Source organism: Salvelinus sp. IW2-2015, unplaced genomic scaffold (genome assembly GCF_002910315.2).
Source record: "Salvelinus sp. IW2-2015 unplaced genomic scaffold, ASM291031v2 Un_scaffold2929, whole genome shotgun sequence".
In the NCBI taxonomy this organism is placed as follows: domain Eukaryota; kingdom Metazoa; phylum Chordata; class Actinopteri; order Salmoniformes; family Salmonidae; genus Salvelinus; species Salvelinus sp. IW2-2015.
The window spans coordinates 5778-12897 of record NW_019944225.1 but is presented as its reverse complement, the minus strand read 5'-3'; positions in this window follow the sequence as shown (position 1 = coordinate 12897).

The window sequence follows — 7120 nt, the reverse complement described above, 5'->3', positions numbered from 1 at the left end:
AGACAGACAGACAGACAGACAGACAGACAGACAGACAGACAGACAGACAGACAGACAGACAGACAGACAGACAGACAGACAGACAGACAGAGAGTTCAGAAAGTTCTTACATAATGTAGAACATATTCATGTATTGGTCAAAAATAATAAATATTTGACCTCTTTATTCAGAGAAATCTACAACACAGTCTTGTGCGCGTGCGACCTGGGTTAAACCCAGTGGGTCACGTATCATAGTAGAGGGAGCAAACACGATTCTCACCTGAGGTCCGTTGTCTCCTCCGTCTCCCTTCAGTCCGTTAGCTCCAGGTCCACCCTGAGGACGCATCAATCAATCAATCAATCAATCAAATGTATCTATGAACCCATTGTCCATCAGCTGTTGTCACAAAGAGTTTTACAAAAACTCCCCAAATACAGATGTGCCAAGCTTGTAGCGTCATACCCAAGAAGACTCAAAGCTGTAATCACTGCCAAAAGGTGCTTCAACAAAGTACTGAGTAAAGGGTCTGAATACTTATGTAAATGTAATATTTAAGTTGTGTGTAGATTGATGAGGGGAAAAAACATTGTTTATACATTTTAGAATTTAGGCTGTAGAGAAAGATATGGAAGATATGGAAAATGTCAAGGGGTCTGAATACTTTCCGAATGCACTGTATACCTGTTGCCAGGACAGCTATGTTCTGTTCAGTCAGACATTTATTTTTAATTGAATCTTTATTTAACTAGGCAAGTCAGTTAAGAACAAATTCTTATTTACAATGACGGCCTACTCCGGCCAAACCCGGATGACTTTGGGCCAATTGTGCACCGCTCTATGGGACTCCCAATCACGGCCGGATGTGATTCAGCCTGTATTCAAACCAGGGACTGTAGTGATGCCTACTTGCACTGAGATGCAGTGCCTTAGACCGCTGCGCCACTCGGGAGCCCCAAGTGGTGCATCAATACGTTGCACTTAGCATAAATAATATCTGGATGGATAAAACATGTTTCCATCAATGTTTTACTCTCCACGCCAACATACTGGTGAACATCACATGTTGTGTGTGTGTGGTGTGCGTGGTGTGTGTGTGTGTGGTGTGTGTGTGTGCTGTGTGTGTAGTGTCTGTGGTGTGCTGTTGTGTGTGTTGTGTGTGTGTGTGTCTGTGTGTGTGTGTGTTTGTCGTGTGTGTGTGTGTTGGTGTGGTTCTGTGTGTGTGGGATGACTGTGGGTCTCACAACAAAAGGCCCAGATCTTCCTGACATTCCCATTTGCGCCCAAGGATCGACCCCTCACTGTAGAGCTGTGATTGGCACAGAGAGCTCCATATAAACTACAGCTGACAGATAACAAGCCTTTCTACACACGTCCTTATACAATTCCTCATCCACCTGATCCAGCCACCTTCCAAATCCTAATTCAAGTGTATTTGACCAAGGCCAGCCGTGAGTATAAACAGGTGCTGTATGCACTAGACACCTTACAGTGCCTTACTTACAAGCCCTTATACAACAAGAGCAGTTTTAAGAAAAATAGAGCGTTAAGTAAAAAATATAGATAATAAAAAGAATAGAAATAGTAAGAAAAAATAGATAAGCTAAACAATAGATAAGTATACAAGAAATAGATACAGTAAAACAATAGATTACAATAAAAGATAATAGATAAGTAAAACAATAGGATAAGTAAAAAATAGCGATGAGTAAAAAAATTATACGATAGTAAAAAAATTAGATAAGTAAAAATAGCATTAGTAAAAAATGGATAACCTAAAATAGATGGATAAAGAATAGATAAGTAAAAAAAAGTGCTTCTATAGGGTCATCATTCTCAGCGGCTCAGCTTGATGGTCTGAACACACGATGGCTCCTGTCTCTAAAGTGGCACCCTATTTCCCTATGTAGTGCACTACTTACGCTAGATATACATCCCAATTGGGACCCTATTCATTAATGAGTGCACTACTTACCCTAAATATACATCCCAATTGGGATACCCTATTCATTAAATAAGTACGCAACTATCATTATAACCTAATATAACATCCCAATTGGGACCTACTAATTTTAATTAAATAGTGATTGCACTACTTTACCCTAAAACATGACTAATCATCCCGAACCTGTCCCCCCGATTGGACCCTTTATTCTCCCGTACAATAGTGCCATCTACTTTAGGCTCTGAGTCGTAACCCTGCCATAGTATATCAGTAAATAATGTATGATAGTCATCTTTCAGGTAGTCATATTCATTATAGAAGATAAGCTGGTGCCCTAATCTCTGCCCATTAGAATACAATGACAGTTAATATATGTGTTAAAAATATCTAATACTTTACTATAACCATGAGTAAGATAGTTTGTGTCTTACCTGGCTTGGGACCGGATCGCCCGAGCTTGTGCTCCGCTGGTGCTGAGAACCACTGGTGCCTTCTGTGATCTCCCGAGCACGGAACTGCAATCACAACACAAGAGACTTCGAAAAACAAAGCGAAAGCAACACAAGTGCCAAACCAACAAAACCAAACCCTTACCGACTACACACATTAATGACCTTCTCAGAACATTGATAGGAATCTCTGTGGGCAGCTCGCCACTACATTAGACATCTCAAGAACATGATAGGAATTCTGTGAGCGCCCTGTGTGAAAAGACATAATACGAAAATAAAATAAATGAACGCTTTTATGAGACATCTTTCTGAGGTCGGACCTTTGTTTGGCTAATATCATTCTCCTCTCTCTCCTTCAGTCTCTCCTTTTCCTCTCTCTACCGCTCTCTCTCATCTCTTCTCTCTCTCCTCTTCTCTCTCTCTCCTCTCTCTCTCTCTCTCATCTCTCCTCTCTCTCATCTCTCTCTCTCTCTCTCTCTACTCTCGTCTCTCGTCTCTCTCATTCTCTCTCTCCTCTCTCTCTCGTCTCTCTCTCTCTCTCTATATATAATATCTATATAGATATAATATATAATTCTGTTATGCAAGCCCTGTGTGTTCATCAGCATACCTGGTCGTCCCAGACAGACGCGGTCAGTAAACCCTCTCTCAGGCGTTGCATGCGATCAATCGAATGGTTGCGTGCCTAACGTCACCGACCGTGACGCCGTCAGGCATCCCAGATTGCATATGACAGCATATGTGGTTAGCCTGACACCGTAAAACGATAACCTATTCTGACTATGCGTCAGCAAAGTCCTGAGCAGGGGGAAACACCACCATATCCAACATGGACAACTGAGTTTGCAGCCCTGTAGTATGTATAAACCCGTCACTGGGTCTCCCATGACAGATCCGTTAGATCAAGCGATGTTCCGCTGAAGCTGCATGCAGACGTGGTTTACACAGTCACCGGTTCCTAGTCCACTGCACCCAGTGACATTTACTAAGGTGAATGTACTGAGGTTTATATGTACTGAGGGCTTTTACCGGGGAATTGCAGTGAGGTGAATGTGTTAAACAAGGGTGACTTCAAAGTCCAAAACAAGACACCTACAGTTACTGGAGGTTACATATGACCTAATGGGACCGGTAGCTGGCCAGTCAAGCACAGCCAGGTAATATGGAGTGATGGAACGGTGTTTTCTTCCTGGTTGAAACGATACTGTTGGGATACCACTTCCAGTCGCCTTTAGACAATAGAGAAGGCTCATAACATAGAATACAATATAGGAACGATAGGCTGAGGACAGATGGAGAGGTGGGAAGAGGGGGAGGGGGGGGAGTAGGGGGAAGGAGGAAGGGAGGAGACTTACTGCCAACATGGAAACTTGATATCTTTTATAAGAGCAGCAGCCGTTGGAAAGAGGGAAAGGAGAAAGGTAGGGAAGAGATGAAAATGAGGAAGAAGGGGACTTACCAGCAGGAATGAAAATTGACATATTTTACAAGAGCATCAGCAGTTTGGTAGAGGGGAAGGAGAAGGGAAGGAGAGCAACTATGAGAGGGAAGGCATGGAGGTAGAGAGGGAAGGAGAGAGTAGTAGAGGGATAGGGGAGAAGTAGAAGGGAAGGAGAGAAGTAGAGAGCGGAAGGAAGAGGTAAGAGAGGGAATGGAGAGAGGTAGCGACGGCGAAGGCAGAGAGGTAGAGAGGGTTAAGGAGAGAGGTAGATGAGGAGGAGAGAGGTAGAGAGGGAAGGAAGAGGTAAGAGGGAAGGGGAGAAGTCAGAGAGGGAAGGGGAAAAGTAGAGAGGGGAAGGAGAGAAGTAGAGAGGGAAGGCAGAGAGGTAAGAGAGGGAAGGAGAGAGGTAGTAGAGGGAAGGAGAGAGGTAAGAAGAGGGAAGGAGAAGAGGTAGAGGCGGAAGGAGAGAGTAGATGAGGGAAGGAGAGAGGTAGTAGAGGAGGGAGAGGGGAAGGTAGAGAGGGAAGGAGAGAGGTAGAGAGGGAAGGAGAGAGGTAGAGAGAGGAGAGGGGACTTACCGGCAGCATTAGAAGGGTACCTGGAGGACCAGGAACTCCGTCTGAACCAGGAAGACCAGCACGCCCTGGAGGACCCTGGGTAATGTAGGAGAGAGAGAGAGAGAGAGAGAGAGACAGACAGACAGACAGACAGACATTTGGTTATTATGGAATAATTTAGAGAGAGGTTGACTACAAAGTTCAAGGAAAAGGAACTTCTTAATCATGATCACGTAGGAAATATAAATGATGACTGATATTAATCTGTAAAGAGGAAAAGAGTATGTGAGTACAGAACATTGGGGGTATTTCATAGACCTTGAGAAAGTAATGGAGATGGTGAGGTTTGATGTTTGGCCACGGTGATCTTTTACTACCAGGGAAGTAGAACGTAGAAGGCAAAGGGCTGACTATAAATATGCCCAACTAAAAAAAACATTTTGCAAAAATATTTGAACTTGTTCAACCGAGATACCAATGAAATATGTTGTCATTATACCAATTATTTAAGTCGCTGACAAAATTAGGACTACTGACGAACAGAGGGGTGGGACTTCCTACTGTGAATTGGCAGAGGGCTTAAACTAATATCCAACCATACAAAAAATATATAGCATTTATTAGCATTGTGAAATCAATGTAAAGGTATGTAGTGGGGCACTCAGACACATCATCACAACATTACGTTGTTGATAAAGAACTGAGGAAAATAGTTATGCTAATGCTAACGATTTAATGGATATGCTATCGCTAGACGAATGCACTCTGGTTTAACTGTACATCGCTCCGGATTAGGGGTGTGACGTTTAAAGACGGTAATTTTAAACACATTTTGGGATCGTTAAGTACATTTTTTACAAAATGTAAAATCACAGTGCCGTTATCACAAAACTACCACTAACAGGTCCTCATCATCATAAAAGCATGATTTACTAGTACAAATAGTCCAGGCTAAACGTGCATGATAAATCACAGTATATCCACTGTATTACCACCAGCGGGCCAGGCCAGGGATAGATCTCTTTAACAGACCAGGCCAGGGATAGATCTCTTTAACAGACCAGGTCAGGACTAGATGTTCTTTAACCCAACCAGCCAGGACTAGATTGTCTTTACACAGACCAGGCCTTAGGGCTAGACTATCTTTAGCAGGCCAGGCCTAGGATAGACTGTCTTTAACAGACCAGGCCAGAACTAGATGTCTTTAACAGACCAGTGACCAGCAGATAGATCTCCTTTAACAGACCAGGCCAGGAACTAGATGTCTTTAACAGACCAGGGCCTAGGCTAGATATCTTAGCAGGCCAGGCTAGGACTAGATGTCTTTTAACCAGACCAGGCCAGGATAGATGCTTTTAACAGACCAGGCCAGGGATAGATTCTTTAACAGACCAGGCCAGACTAGATGTCTTTAACAGACCAGCGCCAGGGGCTAGATGTCTTAACAAGGCACCAGGCCAGGACTAGATGTCTTTAAACAGACCAGGCCAGGACTAGATGTCTTTTAAACAGACCAGGCAGGACTAGATGTCTTTAACAGACCAGGGCCAGGACTAGAGTTCTTTAACAGACCAGGCCAGAACTAGATGTCTTTAACAGACCAGACCAGGACTAGGGATGTCTTTAACAGCCAGGCCTAGGACAGATGTCTGTTAACAGACAGGCAGCATAGATATTACAGAGCAGGCAGGACTAGATGTCTTTAACAGACCAGGCCAGGGACTAGATGTCTTTTAACAGACCAGGCCAGGACTAGATGCTTTAACAGACCAGGCCAGGCTAGATGTCTTTAACAGACAGGCAGGACTAGATGTCTTAACAGACCAGGCCAGGGACTAGATGTCTTTAACAGACCAGGCCATGGACTAGATGTCTTTAACAGACAGGCCAGGGCTAGATGTCTTTAACAGACCAGGCCAGGACTAGATGTCTTTAACACGACCAGGCTAGGACTAGATGTCTTTAACAGACCAGCAGACTAGTCTTTAACAGGACCAGCTGAGCGACTAGACTGTCTTTAACAGACCAGGCTAGGACTAGATTGTCTTTAACAGACCAGGCCAGGACTAGATGTTTTAACAGACCAGGCCAGGCTATGATGTCTTTAACAGACCAGCCAGGACTAGATGTCTTTAACAGACCAGGCAGGACTAGATGTCTTTAACAGAAACCAGGCCAGGACTAGATGTCTTTAACAGACCAGGCTAGGACTAGATTCTTTAACAGACCAGGCTAGGGCCTAGATATCTTTAACAGACCAGGCCAGAACTAGATGTCTTTAACAGACCAGGCCAAGAAAGATGTCTTAACAGACAGCGCTAGACTTAGCAGACCAGGCCAGAACTAGATTGTCTTTAACAGACCAGGCCAGGGATAGATCTCTTTAACAGACCAGGCCAGGACTAGATGTCTTTAACAGACCAGGCCAGGACTAGATTCTTTAACAACCAGGCCAGGACTAGATTCTTTACAACCAGCCAGGACTAGATGTCTTTAACAGACCGGCCAGATAGGATGGTCTTAGGCAACCAGACCAGACTAGATGTCTTTAACAGACCAGGCCAGGACTAGCATGTCTTTAACAGACCAGGCCAGCTAGATGTCCTTACAGACCAGCAAGGACTAGATGTCTTTAAACAGACCAGGCCAGGACTAGAATGTCTTTAACAGACCAGGCCAGGACTAGATGTCTTTAACAGACCAGGCCAGGACTAGATGTCTTTAACACCAGGCCAGGACTAGATG